At 41.7% G+C, this 17,138-nt stretch overlaps 1 long non-coding RNA gene and 1 pseudogene across 5 annotated transcripts in view; one reads left to right on the forward strand and one right to left on the reverse strand.

Annotated features, from left to right (window-relative positions):
* LOC144284325 (uncharacterized) overlaps positions 1–4,460 on the reverse strand; it is a 38,437-nt gene extending 33,977 nt beyond the window's left edge. For all 5 annotated transcript variants that reach the window (XR_013352674.1, XR_013352673.1, XR_013352672.1 and 2 more), the window contains exon 1: positions 4,338–4,460. This is a non-coding gene — a long non-coding RNA (uncharacterized LOC144284325). The remainder of the gene's footprint in view (positions 1–4,337) is intronic.
* Positions 4,461–15,276: 10,816 nt separating this feature from the next.
* On the forward strand, positions 15,277–16,233 carry LOC144283963 (small ubiquitin-related modifier 2 pseudogene; annotated as a pseudogene).
* Positions 16,234–17,138: the final 905 nt, after the last annotated feature.

A 17,138-nucleotide genomic window follows, 5' to 3' on the forward strand; every position in this document is an offset into this window, starting at 1 on the left:
CTTGAGACTCAGGAAGAGCTGATGCTGCAATTCAAGTCCAAAGACTATCTGCTGGCAGACCTACTCTGGGGAGATGAGTCTTAATTCTATTAAGACCCTCAACTGATTGGATAAGGCCTACTCACCTTATGGAGGTCAATCTGCTTTACTCAAAGTCTAAAGATTCAGATCCAAATCTCATCCATAAACACCCTCATAAAAACATCCAGATTAATGTTTGATCAAATATCTGGACACTATGGGCCAGCCAAGTTAACACATAAGATTAATCATCACAACCCTCTTGCCTAGCTAGAGAGGTAGAAGAATATACTATATTTTAAGAGGACAGGATATTACATAGCCTTGCTGTGGGTTTTTATTTCCTCCCATATCCTGAAGATAAGACAACAATTTGAGAACTACATTATGTAGTACACTCTTCAAATACAGGGTCCAGCTTAAACAAACCAAATTTATTTTGTTCCATTGTTCCAAGGTTGTTTTTTTTTTTAAGTAGAATTATAGTAAAACATCACATATTTTAAAAGAAATAATCTGAGAAACTTTTCTTACAGAATGTAATTCCAAAAAACAGAAATAATTGTCTCCCCTTAAGGGAGAGTTAAGAAGCAAAAACTTCCGTAACACGCATGCTTTTTTTTTTCTTCTTCTTTCTTTTTTTTTGTCTAAAAGAAAAGCAACTGTATAAAAACATAGACTACCAATTATAATAGAAGGAAACATTGAAAGAAGTGAGAAGTGACACTTCATAGCTAAAAGAAACAATAACCCTGAGACCTCTGATTGCTTTCTACTTCTTCAATAATAGATTGGGGGTCACAGTGATTGGGTGAAGTAGTGTTGTACATCCCAGCCCCGGAAAGTATTATAGTCCCAGAGCACATATTGATAATTAAGAAAATAACTGAATTATTAATTGACTTATATTCAGTACAACTCTGAAGCTATGAGAAAGAACAGATACTGAATTGAGACAGAAAACTGAGCGTATGTTTGTTTCTGCCTCCCATCCAAAGCGTCCAGAAAAAAATACCTTAAATCATTAAAAGGATGAATTAAAAAGAGAGATAAAAAAAAATGAACACAATCAGAAAGCTTCAAACTTTGAGAAAATTCACGAATGATGAAAAGCAGATGGGATCCTATTAATGGAGGAAACCCTAACCCAAAACACATGTATGGGAAGGTAGCTCTAGTGTCCAGGAGACCTTCCGGGAGAACCACAAGCTCAGGGTCAAGGGAACAAAGAGCAGAAGTAACTGAGTCAATACACAACTTGGTAAATGAGCAGCTGAGGAAGGTGGACTTCACATTCTTCCCCTTCTTGTATGGAGCAGTGGCATCAACAGAGGTTAACCCCGGTGACCCCGGGCTAGTCAGGCGGAGCAGAGAACCTGGGCCACTACCTCCAGAGAGATCTGAGAAGTGCCTGAGATGTGCAAGAGGGGTTGTCAAATAGGCAGTTGTAAATTTGACTGTGGAACTCAAGGGAAAAGTAGGGGCTGCTGAGATGAACTTGGAAGTCATCCTACATGGATAATATGTGAAGCCACGACACCATATGAGATTACTAGGGAAAGAATGCACAGAAAGAAGAGAAGGGGTCCCAGGACTGAGCCCCAGGACACCCCAACATGTAGGTAACAGGTTTTATGCATGTGACACTGAAACAACTAGTGAGTGAAATTTGTTTATATTTGTGAACAAATTAACTGAAGAGGGGCCACTGAGGGTTATGTGGAAGGGGGCTTACCCACCTAGAACACAACTGAGATGCATTCTAGTCCCCCTACCAAATCCAGGACAGTCCTGGTTGACTGGGAACTCTTTGAGGGGAGCCTGCATTACTCATCTTGTTGCCTTACAAGTGATTGATACATGTCTGTTTAAGGAACAAATTTGTACACTTATAAATAAACTTCCCATTGTTTGGGGAGAATTTAGACCAAATTTCTCATTTTTGTTAAGCATTTTCTCCTCCCACCTCACATGCTTCCTCTTCATTTTTCTCCCTTTGCAGGTAGTGTCTAGAAACACACCTTTTAGGTTCAAAGTTTATCTATCTATCTATCTATCTATCTATTTATTTATTTATTTATTTAGATTTATTTATTTATTTGGGGGGGGCAGAGGGAGAGAAAGTCTTAAGCAGACTCCTCACTGAGCATGGAGCCTGAGGCAGGGTCAGGCAGGGAGCCTGACTCAGGCAGGAGCCTGAGTCTCTTAAGAGACTCCTCCATGGCCTTGAGATCATGACCTGAGCCTGACCCGAGTTGGAAACTTAACCAACTCTGCCAACCAAAGTTGGCAACCAGGCACCCCCAAAGATTTTAAAATAAAAAGAGCTATTCTTTTTTTTTTTTTTTACCTACTTTAATATTCAATTAGCATTTTGTCATTTTATTTCTAGTTTTCAGCTGTATTATTTCATTTTTCCATCAAGACCTTTTTGTGAAAAATATCAGATAAGGAAATGTTCCCTCCCGAGACCCCTCCAAGGATAGTAGCAGAAGAAGAGTACCTGAGGATAAAAGCCGTCCATGATCACATGGTCCAGCTACCTTTTCCCAAATAGAGATTTGACCTCCATGATAACCTCTGAGTGTGATTTCATTAAAGGAACCAGCAGATTTCCTTGTTCTGTAACAATACTCACATCCTCTTGGAATTCTAGTGTCTATTTAGATCACAATGGAGTAGAGTACCCAACTATTAGCTCTAGTTGATAGGAGCACCCATTATTGCAAAGAAGAGGAGAGAAATAGACAAGAAATATATGCACAAGAAAAAAAAATGTGAACTATTTCCATGTCAATAAATATAGCTCTACATAAAAAATTACGACTTCAGAGATTTCCATTTTATAAATTTTAACAACTCATTGAACCCAATCTGCATTCTTGGACACTGGATTTTTTCCTATCATATACATCTGTTGTAAACAGTTTTGAACTCCAGTGTGGTTATTCCTTGAGATAAATTCTTAGAAGAGAGGCTGGTAGATTATAGGATATGCTTTTAAAGGATTTTTGATGTGTGCTGCCAAAGTGCTCTTCAGAAATATCCTACCAACATATACTCCCTTTATCAACGACCTCTTTTCCTACACCATTACTAACTTAGGGCATTGTCATTCTTTGAAATCTTTGTCAATTATTTGGGTAAAAAGGGTAGCTTATTGTGGTTAAAATTTACATTTCTTTGCTTGTGTCTTTCACAGTTTTATTCAAGTCCAATTTACTAAGCTGTTAAAGATGCAACAAGAAAAATGCAACCTAGTGCTGCTTCTTTGCCCAGGGTGACTTGTATGGTGGCAGATTTTATCCAACAGGCTTCTACAAGTATCTTAGAACCCAAACAACTGGGTGGTCACACAACAAGACACAGAGTATGATGGGATGAGCACTGGATGTTATACTATATGTTGGCAAATTGAATTTAAATAAAATGTTAAAGAAAGGGGGGGGGCACAAAGTAGGCTGAGAAATCTAAGCCTGTGTCCTGACCCTTTGCTTCTTGCTCTGAACCCATGGTCTTTCACAAGACAGCAGAATAATGTCTTAAGGCTGAGGAAACATACCTCTTTTAAACAGAGTTCACGTAATGATGAAAGACTTTTGCTGTTGGGGAATGGTGGGAGGAAAAAAACCCTGCAGAAACCAGAGAAATGAGAATATGAAATTGCTAACTTCACAACTTCATGAAAAGCAATTCCAACAGCAAGAAGCCCTTTGCTTTCTAGGCCAAAGATTAATCAAGAGCCTACTCTTCATTCATCCCTCCTAACAATTTAGTAGGAAACTTTATAACTCTAAGATGATTAAAAAGTTTCTTCTGTAGTGCCTGCAGTTCTAGTTGGTGGTTTATTCTCCCTATCTCTGTTACTGATGTGAAGTGGTAGGAGCTTTGGTTTTCCCACTGCTAGGCACCCAGGCTTGCTTGGGTCAGTTGCAAAATGATAGCCTATTGTGGCTACAAAATCACAAAGTGCCATTTTACCACACAGTCAGTGAAGTGCTTGGGTTTTCTCTGTAAAAACAAATTGTTATATTGCATATAGTCACCTTTTCTTTTAAAAGGGGAGAAAAAGAGCTACTTCCAATTCAAGCAGGTATGGAGTATTGCAGAGGAGTGAATGCTTTCTGGAATTAATTGCTTGTGCGAATGCCAGCAAAATGCTGATGACATTGAGAAACAAACCTACTGAAGGGTGAGGAAATTCTGGCAAAGCATTCAAGCTATAATGAAGCACCTGACTTGTAACAAAAATGCCCTTCAGCCACCAGTGTTCAATAGTGTCCCATCAGGATGTCTTCTCCCAGCCCAGCACTCACCTCAGTGAACACCCTTATGTCTGGCCCTCCAACAACTCAGGAGGGACAGCTCCCCGGGAGACAGGACAAAATCTGTGTCTTCTAGCCAGGAGGGACCTCAGGATGTGCCAAGTACAAATTCCTTGTAGGTTAATAGCCAGCCAGAGGAAATCACTGGACATCTAGCTGCCCCCCCGCCCTCGGCGGATACCACGTGCCTCTCAAGTCCCTCTATCAGCTGCTCCTCTGTGGGGGTGGGAAGAATTCTTCATACGTGCTAAAATATATTTGTAGATGAAATAGAGGATGTCTGGGATTTCCAAGGATGGCGAGACCTTGGTGGGGACATAGATGAAACCAAGCTGGCTATGAGTTGGTCATTGTTCAAGCTGATCATGGATATGTGGAGGTTATTACTATTCTCTCTACTTTCACCTATGTTTGAAAACTTTCATAATAAAATACTTTTTAAAAATCATGAGACAGTAAAAAAATCATAAGAAAGGAAAAAAGAAATCTCTAAAATTCAGAGTGAGAGGAGCTGGGAGTTTCCTACAGAATGTTGGTCTGGTATCCCATACATGGTTTTTGGTCAGTAACTATGGATGACAGTGATAATGATCAGAACAATGACATGTGAAAAGACTGGTACAGAGAAACCATAGATACGAAGTCAGTTCGAGACTCTACCCTCTAACATATGCTTCAGTTGATTCAAACTAGGTGGCCCAAGAATTACGGTTTGAAAAATCCTTCACTCTTGAGTTACAGAACCTGGTCTGATTTCTAGCTTTCAATTGGGATAATTCCCTTTATTCTAGAAAGGCCACTCTAACAGTAGGAAGTGGGCAGTTACCTCGATTTATCTTAATGGCTCAAAGGATCTAAAAAATGTGATGACAGTTAAGTACTTACTAAATACTACATACCTAATTACCCCTAACATATTTATTGACAGAACAACTTTCCACAGTTCTTAAAAATCTTTGTGTATCAGACTAAAGAAACACCCCTGGCCAGCAACCACTTTAATAGGAGACTTAGTAGAAAAACTGTTAATTATTGAGAAAAAATGGAAAATACTGAAAGTTCTTAGTATTTCTGAAGGTATATGAGTTAAAAGAGTTTTTAAAACTTATCATTTATTAGAACAAAATATTAATATGCTAGCATTTCTTTGGCAGCTCTAGGGAGCCAGGTCAAGTTCTACGGAAGAGATAAATCAACAGTATTCTCCTCTAGATCACAGTCACTAATATTGGATCAAGTTGTATAATATGTGAGTTATTTAAGAGCAGGGTTGTAGGAAAACAGGATCTTTCATACCCTGTTTTAGGATTGCAGAATGCCACAACCTCAGTAGAGGGAAATTAAGCATATCTATCAAAATTATAGATGCATGTGCCATTTGACTCAGGAATCCTATAGATACAACTCCACACACTTAAATGATACAGCCTTGCTGCGTTTATTATAATAGCAAACAACTGGAATAACCCAATTGCCCACCAGTAGCAGAGTGATTAAATAAGTCATAGTCATCCACACAATGGAGGCCATGCAGCTGCTAAATAAATAAATAAGAGAGAGAGGAAAGGAGAGAGGGAGGAAGGGAGTGAAGAAGGGAGGGAGGGAGGGAAGAAGGGAGGGAGGGAGGGAGGGAGGGAGGGAAGAAGGAAGGGAGGGAGGGAGGGAGGGAGGGAGGGAGGGAGGGAGGGGACTGCTTCTATGTCCTGTTACAGAACATAGAAAAGCAAGATGCTGAAAAGAACATAAAGAGGGGGAATTAGGAATATATATTTGCATTTGCTTGATTCTATATAAAGAAGAGTTTGAAGGAAGTAGTGAAAATAATTAATTATAGATAGGGTAACCATATTATTTTTTGTCTAAATGGAATATTTTTGAGAGGGAAAGGGATCACCATTAATATTTATACCAAGACAGTAGGTACAGCTTGGGACTGTCCTAGACAAACCAGTCTGTAGGGTCACCCTCCCCACCATATCTACTGAGTAGGTGGGAATGGGTCATGGGGAGCAGAGTACCTGGAGACAGGTAGAAGTAAGACCTCACAAAGTACTGCTTGTTATATTTCTTTGACTTTGGAATCATATATATATATATATATAAATCACCTATTGGAAACAATGAGAAATCTAATTTAGAAAATATTTGTGAATACCACAATCACTGTAAAATCAACTACTGGATTTTAAGATCTTTATGGCAGATAAACATTTAATGATATACCAACTCCCTATTGGTGGTGTTTGAAAACAAGACTGAGGCATGCATGAATGCAACTACATTCTCACAAATGAATTTTCCAACTAAGAGCGGAAGATATTCAGCCTTTGTTTATTCAGCCATCCATTCAGGCATGCATTCAACTTTCCATCGATATGAATTGGGCACCTTTTATGTGCTGGGCTAAGCACTGAGGCAGGATAGATTCTGACCTCTTCATGAAGTTCTGGGTCCGAGGAAGCTACAGATAGCACACAGGACGTAAGGACAGCATAACAAAGGGCAAAGTGGCCAGTGAAATAGCAAAGCTGTGGGCACATGAGCTTCCCTGAGGACATCACTTGGCCAGCTGAATAAGTAAGTGAAAGAATGAATGAATGAATGAAGGCAATAACATAAAATGACCTCTTCTATCTCTTCCAAATCTGCAAGTTGCTTGTTGTATGACACACAGAACTCCTAATATCTTGGAAGAACAAAATTGAGCAAACTCAGATTGTTCTGTTTCATTGTCGACAGGGTTTGGTAATATAGGATAGTCCAGAGTTCTAGGTTCTAGTTCTTGCACTGGCTTGCTGTGAGACTCTAAAGAAACTAGTAAGACTGTTTAAAGTTTAGAAAAGGGGATCCCTGGGTGGCGCAGCGGTTTGGAGCCTGCCTTTGGCCCAGGGCACGATCCTGGAGACCCGGGATCGAATCCCACATCGGGCTCCCGGTGCATGGAGCCTGCTTCTCCCTCTGCCTATGTCTCTGCCTCTCTCTCTTTCTCTCTCAGTGACTATCATAAACAAATAAAAATTAAAAAAAAATAAAGTTTAGAAAAGATAAAATAATGGTGTTTGGCAAATTGCTGTCTGTGGATTCATAATGCTCTGCCTAACTTGCAGATCTGTATCTCCATATTTCCCTCTGCTTCAATAGCAGGCATTTCATTTTCCCTCTCAGGACCTTTGCACATGCTTTTCCCTCTGCTTGGAATGGCCTTGCTCTTACTCTTCAGATGGCCAGCTCCTCCTCATTTGTTAGGCCTCATTTTTCCCCTTTCAAAGGGTCTTTCCTTTCTCACCCCTCCCTCTCTCTCTCTTTCTCTTTCTCTCACAGTTCAATGCTCTTGTTATTTTCCATTTCCTTCACAGTTCTTACCATACTTTCCAAGTATTTTATCTGAAACTAAGTTTTATAAAGCAGGAACAGTGTCTGCCTTGTGTCCCTAGGGTCTAGCCCCTGAATAGTAGTATGTTCTCACAGGGTATGTTGAATGAATTGGCAAAAAAAAAAATAAAAAAATAAATTCTTTCATTGGGTCATATTCTAATTTCTTGAGTTGAGTGGGAGGTGGCATAGATTTCTTCATAAGATTGCCATTTTCACATGTGTCTTGTCTAGACTCATGTGGCTCCCCTACCACACACATTTTGGGAGGGAAAGGGGGCGGGGGTGCCTGCATTTGTACTCTTGCAACACTTAAGTGATTGCAGACTGTGGTGCAGGTTTTGGAGGCTGTTATTCCTGTTGCCAAATCTGGCTATCTCAGAGACCGGTCTCCCACAGGACTCCAGCAGTTTGTCTGGATACAATTTTTGCAAAACCAATAATTATTTATAGCAGTTTACACAACTGACATGTAATTCTGCTGGGATTAAAGTAACAGAGTTGACAGGAAGCCTGTCAATTATGTATTATGTTGGGCCCCTCAGCACAAGTTTGTTCTCTAAGACACCAAAAATTATCTTCCTCTGGGTCTCTTCCTTTCCATGATATTTTTTTCTCCATTTCTGCTTTTACATTGAACTTATGAGGCTACAGCTAGCTTAATTTTGTAGCTACCACTGAGGGCCTATCACCCTACTCAACCACTGACTCATCTCTCCATTCATTTTGTCAGTGACATCAGCCCAGGCTAGAAATAAATGCTGAAGAAAAGCCGGCTAAGGGGAACATACAAAGTTGTTTATTGGGCTCTGAAAATGAATAGCTCTTTTGAAAGCATTTTTATGGTCACCATTGAATCCCATGTTCTCCCCTCTTGCCTTCCATGGATGTCTACAGAGATACCTGAGAATGCCACTGAACAGTGGAACATGAGTGGTAAAAGTGCTTGTGTTCTAGAATCTAGACCGAGTGTGGAAGTAGGGCCAATCTTCTTTCCTACTGTGTTGGGTGTATTTGGTGAGAGAAATGGAATGGTCAAGAATGCCTCCAAGACTAGGGGGAAGGATGAATTTCCTGTAAACTACAAGGTGAAAAAGTGGGATTTGGGTGAAGATCAAGAGCTCAGCTTGAAACAAGTTCAGCTAGATGCTTATTAAATCTATACCCAAGTGGAGATGCCAGAGTGCTGACTTGTAGGACATGCCTATAGGGATAGAATACACTTCGTTGGTGCCCACAGCCTGGGATAGATCAATATGGCACAGCTACCAACGGTGTCCCGGCTCCTTCCCCAAATGAACCATGCTGTTTGCCTCCTCTCTTCCCACTTACACTCCTGCTTCTAAGAGTTCTTTGGTATTTTTCTTCTTCCCCAGAGTGTCATCTCAACTCACTTCTTCCTATCTGAATTCAAACCACCCTTCAGCTCTCAGTTTTCATTCAACAAACATTTACTCTGAGCCAGACAGGGCACAGGACTAAGTTGGATGGGGTCCCTACACCTCCTGGGAGCCCTTTCCTTCAACCACCTTGCCTCCTCTGATCTCAACCACAGATGGAGCCCTTGTGGCCAGAAGCCCTCCTTCTGACCTCTGGTCATACACAGTCCTGATTGTCATTTCACAATTCGGGGTGAATATCTTGCTCCCTAAGGAAGAGCCAAGCTGTCTGCCCTGGGTCCTTGGTGCACACTCAGTGACTCCTGGTTGGATTGTATTCACAGCTCTGGTTCATTTGTTTGGTCTACAGAGCCTCACTCTCTGGAGGCACCTCCAGACCCAGCCCAAGCTCCCCTTACCTAGGGGTCTCCCAGATTGGTAAGGGGACAAGGAGGAGGAGCAAAATGAGAAGAGGGAAGGGGGGGATCAGAGTCATCAGTTTTGGACTCTTGGCTTTCATCTAATGGGCTTTCATTCTTCTGCTCTAGCACATAGCCACCCACCCCCCCTTCTCCCAGCCAGGGTCATTAGCATTTCGTAGTGTCATATAAACAGCATGAGCTTTGCTCTCAAGATGACTTGAGCTTGAATTCTCCTCTGCTATCTCCTAGCTGGCAACATTCAGCAAGCCACTTAGCTTCTACCAGTCTCATCTTCTATAATAACAAACCCTTCCGTCAAGGTTTTTGTGAGAATTGACATATATGTAAAACAGATTGCACAGTGCCAGATAAATAGAACTGCCCGGGAAATAAATGTTATCTTCCCCAAAAGGGCCCACTGGGACCTTCTCTGATCCCTGGGCTGGACCATGCCAGGTCTAGTACAGTCAATTCCTTCCGGCCTGTGGGCTTTGGCCAATTCTAAAGGGCAATGTCCTGACAACTCTCAGAACTGAGTACAGCTTGAGCCACCTGCCCCACAAGGGCGGACAGTTGATGTGTCTGCAGGAGAATGAGGGATAAGAGAGAGTCCACATGGGGGAGTCACAAAGGAGTTATGGGGATTCCATGTGAACTTCATTCATTCTCTTCTCTTGGATCTCGACAACTTCCCTCACTCCTAGTTTGATATGACTTGATCCCAATAATTTTAGGTACATACATAGTGAGAGGAGTTTTAGCCTTTCTCTACCACTTTAAGAGAGTGAGTGGGATTGGACATGGCTGAAATGTTCTTGGAACATTGTGGAAAATAAGCCACAAGGTTCAATCTACACTCAACCAAGTGGAGTATTCTCTCCTCGACTCCGTCAAGAATATCTGAATAGCTGAAAAAAGAAGGAAGGGATTGTGGACTTAAATTATAGGGGGCCAATTCTCTGCAACTTCCTTCAGTGCACTTGCAAAGGCATGATTCCATTTAATCCTTATCCCTCTCAGGGGTTTAGTCCCCAGGTCATAGACGAGGACATTGCTTGGAGCAACTGCAAGGACAGAGTCTTGCTCAGAACCCGGATCTTCTGACCCCAAGACCAGTTTTCTTCTCCCTCCTCTGTCCTGCCTCAGATATGGGTCTCAATTCCCCTCTTCTTGAGCAATGAGCACACATGACAATCATCTGATTAAATCCCCACATGTTATGCCCTGCTTGACCTTTAAAAAGGGTGACATGCTACATTTTTTAAGTGCCCATTTTCCTATGATCTGTGCAGAAGTTGAAGCTTGACCCTGGAAGAATCTATTTGAGGCCTATGGCCTTCCTTTGCTTGAGTTATCTAATACGCAATGCCCAAATCTGGGTAAGACAACTGCTTTCCCCAAACTAGCAGGAGCAGATCTGAAGCTCATCTCTTTACCCTTTCTTTCATTTGTGGTTTTTAGGTACAAGGGTGAAAAGTCTCCAGCTCTGCAGAACTGCTAACAGATAAATATTTAATAGAAAAGAGCACTGGGCTCAAAGTCAGGGCCACATTCTGCTGGGTCAGCAGCCCTCACCTTTGTCCCTGTACCATCCTCATTGAACACCCCAAATCTGCAGGCTCAACCTCCATCTGGCCTCTGGGGCCGGTCCTGTCACAACCCAGTGAGTTTAGCCCAACACTGACATTCTTTTCTGGCCCCTGCCTTGTATGCTCTTCCTTTATTCCCCAAAATGAATCCCATCGTTCACCTGATCGTTGGGTTCCTGCCCTATTTCTTAAGCTTAAATGCCCATGGTTGTCACTTGCCAACCACTTCAGTCCCTGTGGGACTGAGTTTCTGAGTTTCCCTGAGTTGCCACTATCCCTCCCAGAGGCAAGACATCTATTCCTGAAAATGGCCCAGTGCCTGGGACCTGCTCCCTACCACCAGGGCACTGAACACCACCCGCTCCGAGCTTGTCCTTGGGTTCCAATAGCTGTTGGTTATACCACCTCTTTCTGTAGCCACAACCTTCAGAGACCTCATTGTTAGCAGGCCGTACCCGCTCTTAGCGAAGATCTCCCGGTGTGTTCTCCAGGTGTCTGTCCCATTCTGCTAAGTATACTTAGTCCCCAGTTCTGATCCTTGTGGTCTGTCCCACTTGAGAAGTAACCAGGTCATGTGAGCCACATCCTAAGAGGGGTGCAGAGAAATGGTTCTAGTCTTGGTTCTTCTACTAATTAGCTTGGTGGCCCCAGACAAGTCAAGTGACCTCCCTGAGCCTCTTCTCTTAAACTCAGAATGGTGAATACTAAAGGTGCTAAATGTGTGTAGTGGGGGGAGTGGTGTCTAGAACTTGAGGATTTTGTGACTGCCACACTTACACAATTAACTTATACAATGAATAAAGTGGAAGGCCATTGTTTTCAATACACAGACTCACACACCAGTGATGGTTAACTTTATATGTCAACTTGACTGAGCTTAGGAATGCCCAGATGGCAGGCTTCTGGGTGTTTCTATAAGTGTAACTCCAGAGGATATTAGCATTTGACTAAGTAGACTGAGTAAAGAAGATTGCCTTCAATAATGGGCATCATCTAATCTGTTGAGGGCTCTAATAGAAAAAGAAGGTGGACGAAGGGCAAATAGACTCTTTCTCTCATTGAGCTGGGACATCCATCTTCTGCCGTCAGACACTGGTACTCCTGGTTCTTGGGCCTTTGGACTCAGACTAAGATTTACACAAATGGCCCCCAATTCTCAGACCAACTTTTCAGTTTCCATAACCACATAGGTCAATTCCTATAACAAATCTCTCTTCTTTCTCTCTGAGAGTGCTCTATATATGCTTGCAGTTCTGGTGTGTCTAGAACAAAACAGAGAAGCTTGGTTGCCAGAGACTGCCAGCAAAGACAATCTCAAGGGAGCATGAGGCCCGAGAGAAGGGATGAAGCTATGTGGAGTGGGTATTCATTACTCTTTGCCCCCTCAGATCTTTCATGAGACTCATTTTCAACATGACACTGCAGGCAGCCTGAAATCAGTTGATGACAAGATAAAACTTACTGCTCTCCTTCCCTGGAGCAAATCCCACTGCGTATAACCATTACCCAAATATATAACTCATAAAGTTCCAAGCATGCTACAGACATTGTGGAAGAGGGGATTGGCACCAAGGGACAAGGTACTGTCTGGCAGTGACGTGGGCAAAGGACAAAAGGTGCTATTGCCTTTTGTCCACTTCCTTCCCCAGGGCTTTGTGCTTGTAGGAGCTTTGAGCCTTTTCAGGCCTGACTGACATGCCCTTCTGTTACTTGCACAGCCACATACTGTTTTCTGGATGGCAAGGACAAGTCTATCCAAATTTGTTTTAACAAAACTCTACCCTAGGCACATTTCAGGGCAAGGAGAGGCAATTTCTCATAAGTGCATCTAAATTACCTATTCTGGACATTTCTGAAATAAATTCTTTTGAATTGATTTCAGTCCTTATACCTGGATAATTGTATAGATTTTATGTATTGGGAGGAGACATCCTACCTGTAAAAACTAATAAAGTATGTATTTCAGTTTCTTTAACCAGTTATCATTTTTGTTATTTGTCCTCTAAATGCAAAAAGGTGAGTTTGTTTTTTCAAAATTAATAACCAAATCCTTCCCATGCCCACCAGAGAGTGTGTGGATGGGGGCGGTGTTGGCATAGTGGGGGAGGCTTCTTGCCGGCCTGTTCACATCAAGTCCTTGAGTCTGTCCTGCCTTAGGTGGCATGTACTAGAAAGAAAATATTCCCACCATTCACAACAATCTTGTAAGGAAGTTTAGACAAATGTTATTCTTATTCTGTAATGTGTAAATGAGGAAATTAAGGCTCAGGGAGGTGAAAGGGCCTGTCCAAGATCTCATGGTTGGTTAGGATGAGAAACAGAGTGCTATCCCCTGACTTTCTCTGCCATTCTCGCTGGAACCCTTAGCTACAACAGTTCTGCTCTGATGTGGCTTGTGACCCCTCTCTCCTTACCATCTCCCCTGAGAGACATTTCCATGCACTGAAGACTTCAAGGCACACTAGGGAAACTTCTTGATCACTAACCAGCCCCAAATGAAACTGCTTTCTTAACTAAATAATTTTCTAAGAAAACAGATAAAGGGCCAGAGTCACAGATAATGTAGGAGGGGCATAGGGACATAAGGATAGTGTTGGAGGAGGTCACAGAGAGGATGTGACCACTGGTTGACCTATAAACTGAACTCAGGCAATCAGAGTTTGTGAACTCCTCACCCCCTCCTCTGGCATGTTCTGCTTGCCTTCCCCATGCTAGAAATTTCCCCAAGAACATAGAGCCTTGATGTGATGTTGAGACCATCAGGATGGTATTTTTGACTGAATCCAGTTAAGGCCTCTCTATAAACTTTTAAGATCCGGTAGCCAAGTATGGAGATCTATTCTTCCTGTAGCCACCCAAAATGGTCCTTGTAAATAAGTTCTCTTGCTTATATAAACAATCACCTACCAATCTGGGGTGTTTTGCCTCTTTCTCTGGTCCTTCCTTACCCTGTGAACTAACAGAGGTTTCCATCCTCCCTGTCTCTAGAACATGCCTATACACAGAAGGAGGAATCTGACCTAGCACTTCAGAGTTGAGGCAAATGTTGCAAGTCCATTTGGATGGTCATAGGTTCCCGGTTCCATGATCCAGCTGGAAGTTTTCTTAATGCCACTCCTTGCTGACTGACATGAGCAAATCAATGACTCTTTCTACACCTCTGGGGGTCTGTAAAATGGGGAAAATAAGAAAACTCACCTCACAAGGTCATCAGGAGGGTGAGTTGAGACAACTGTTTTGTAAACACCTTCTACAACAATGTGACCATTGTGATTGTTATTAGGTGGTTGGAGTGTGGAATATAGAAATAACAGATGGTTTCTGCTTCCTCTTCAAGAGATTGCAATCTAGGGGGAGTATACACTATATTCACAAGACAGCTGGGTTCCTGAAGAACTACATCATGTAAAACTAATTCAAGTATATCCTTCTTATAATCACAATTGGGCCAGGAGATGTGTTGTCAGAGTGTATAAATCCGTAATAATAGTGGCATAATTTTGTTTTAATGCTGCCTTTTTTTTTTTAAAAAAAAGACCTAGCAATAGGGGCTCCTGGGTGACTCAGTGGTTGGGCAACTGCCTTCAGTTCTGGTCAAGAAATTGGAGTCCTGGGATCAAGCCCTAAGTCAGGCTCCCTACTCAGCAGGAAGTCTGCTTCTCCCTCTCTCTCTCTCTCTCTCAAATGGATAAAATCTTTACCCCGCCTTCCCCCCCAAAAAAGTCCTAACAATATTCCTTTTGCTGTCTTTCCCGAAATTAACAGCACTGAGAATCATGGCCACTGCCAGGCCTTCTTTATCTACTGCATCTGGCTTCATTTCATAGTAACTTACGGCACATTTTTAGCACCCCTACTTTATAAAAGTTTAGATGGTATGATCATAGCACAGAAAAGATGCATGATAAAATAACAGCATTATTGTCACCAAAATCACTCACAAAAGTCTGTGCCCCATATTCCCACCATGGTTCACCATGATGGTGACCAAGCCCTGTGGGGGTTTCTGTTTACCGCTAATGTAAGTGGCCACCAGACAAGGGATTAAAAGTGGCTTAAATTTCACTACATTGGTGCTCTGGCTCTGTTATGGCATTCTGGAGAAATCATATAAATTTGGAGGAATTTGCACTATATTAAATGCTCCCGGTGTGCTTGTTCGGCGGACCTGGTACCTCTTTTGTGAAGCAGCAGCTGAGGAGACTCCGGCACTCGCCATGGCCGACCAAAAGCCCAAGGAAGGAGTGAAGACTGAGAACAACGATCATATTAATTTGAAGGTGGCAGGGCAGGATGGTTCTGTGGTGCAGTTTAAGATTAAGAGGCATACACCACTTAGTAAACTAATGAAAACCTATTGTGAACGACAGGGTTTGTCAATGAGGCAGATCAGATTCTGATTTGATGGGCAGCCGATCAATGAAACAGACACATCTGCACAGTTGGAAATGGAGGATGAAGATACAATTGATGTGTTCCAGCAGCAGACAGGAGGTGTCTACTAAAAAGGGAACCTGCTACTTTACTCCAGAACTCTGTTCCTCCAGACCAAGAAGACAGCCTCAAATAGAAAGCCATAATTTAGTTCCACCACATCCTGACTACTACAGTATAGTTTTCTCTATTCTTTCATTTTCCCCTTCCCCATTCCTTTATTGTACATGAAGTAACTGTGTATGTGCACAAGCATATTGCATTTTTTAAAACTAAATGGCCAGTGGTATGTTTTGATCGACATCAAATGGAGATGGGATGGGGGAAAATACTGCTTCTGTGAAAACACACTGTCTCTCCATTAGTGGCATGTTCAGTCAGCTCTTATCTTTATATTCTGGTAAGTTCTTTTGCTCTCACTGTTTAACAGAAAAAGAACAACATAAAAATCCTTGCATACCTTGTTCGATTGGAGAATTTTAATGTTTTTCATTTATCATTGTAAAACCAAGGACAATTTTATACCTTTTTGTATGTAGCTGTTACATGTAGGGCAATCTGTCTTCAAGTAGGGATAACTTACTCTAAAAGAAATGAATCCTAGATAGTTTTCCCTTCAAGTCAAGCGTCTTGTTGTTTAAATAAACTTCTTGTTTAAAATGAAAAAAATAAAAATAAAAATAAAAATAAATGCTCCCTATCCAGGGCAGCCTGGGTGGCTCAGCAGTTTAGCGCCCCCTTCCGCTCAGGGAGTGATCCTGGAGACCTGGGATCGAGTCCCACATCGGGCTCCCTGTGTGGAGCCTGCTTCTCCCTCTGCCTGAGTCTCTGCCTCTCTCTCTGTATCTCTCATGAATAAATAAATAAAATCTTTAAAATAAATAAATAAACACTGCCTATTCAGTAAGATTTTATTACTCTTATACATAATAGTATTTAAAATTTACATAATTCTGATATACATGAAATGTGAGTGCATGGTTCCAATGAGGACAACTTAGAGCTAATAACATTCAAGTGGCCTCTCAGCCCTGAGAATAAAGGTGGGAACAACTGAGTGAGAGGGGGACTACTGGCTAATTGGGGAATACTTTTTGAAGAACGAACATTTTGAATACACTGAATAAAAATGCATTTCGAATATGTTTGAATAGAAAATAATTTGGAATGTGTTGAATAAAAGACATAGGCTAATGACTATAATATACCAATTCTTTGTACTACTGGAAATTGCTCAATTTCAGAATCAATAGTTCTTCTGATGGCTGCACTTATGAGGGAACCTGGGATCCTTTTTATTTTGCAAATCCTTTGGGTTTCACTTAGCAGCAGGACAAACACCCAGGGGTAGGGAAAGAAGCCACCTTCAAAGGAGAAGTTCTGCTTGAAATTCCTGGGGTGGGGAGTGGGGACAGAATTCAAACTTACTTTGTCAAACACAGGGCATGGATCACCTAATATTTCTCAATAACTAAAATAACTAAATAACCACTAATATCTGCTTGAAAGAAGCTTAAGTGGAGTTTTATCTTTGGTTGCCAAAGGATACATTAAATCCTTTTAGGTGTTTGTTCGAATAATGGAATAGATAGTTTG

Source organism: Canis aureus, chromosome 15 (assembly GCF_053574225.1).
Source record: "Canis aureus isolate CA01 chromosome 15, VMU_Caureus_v.1.0, whole genome shotgun sequence".
NCBI lineage: Eukaryota > Metazoa > Chordata > Mammalia > Carnivora > Canidae > Canis > Canis aureus.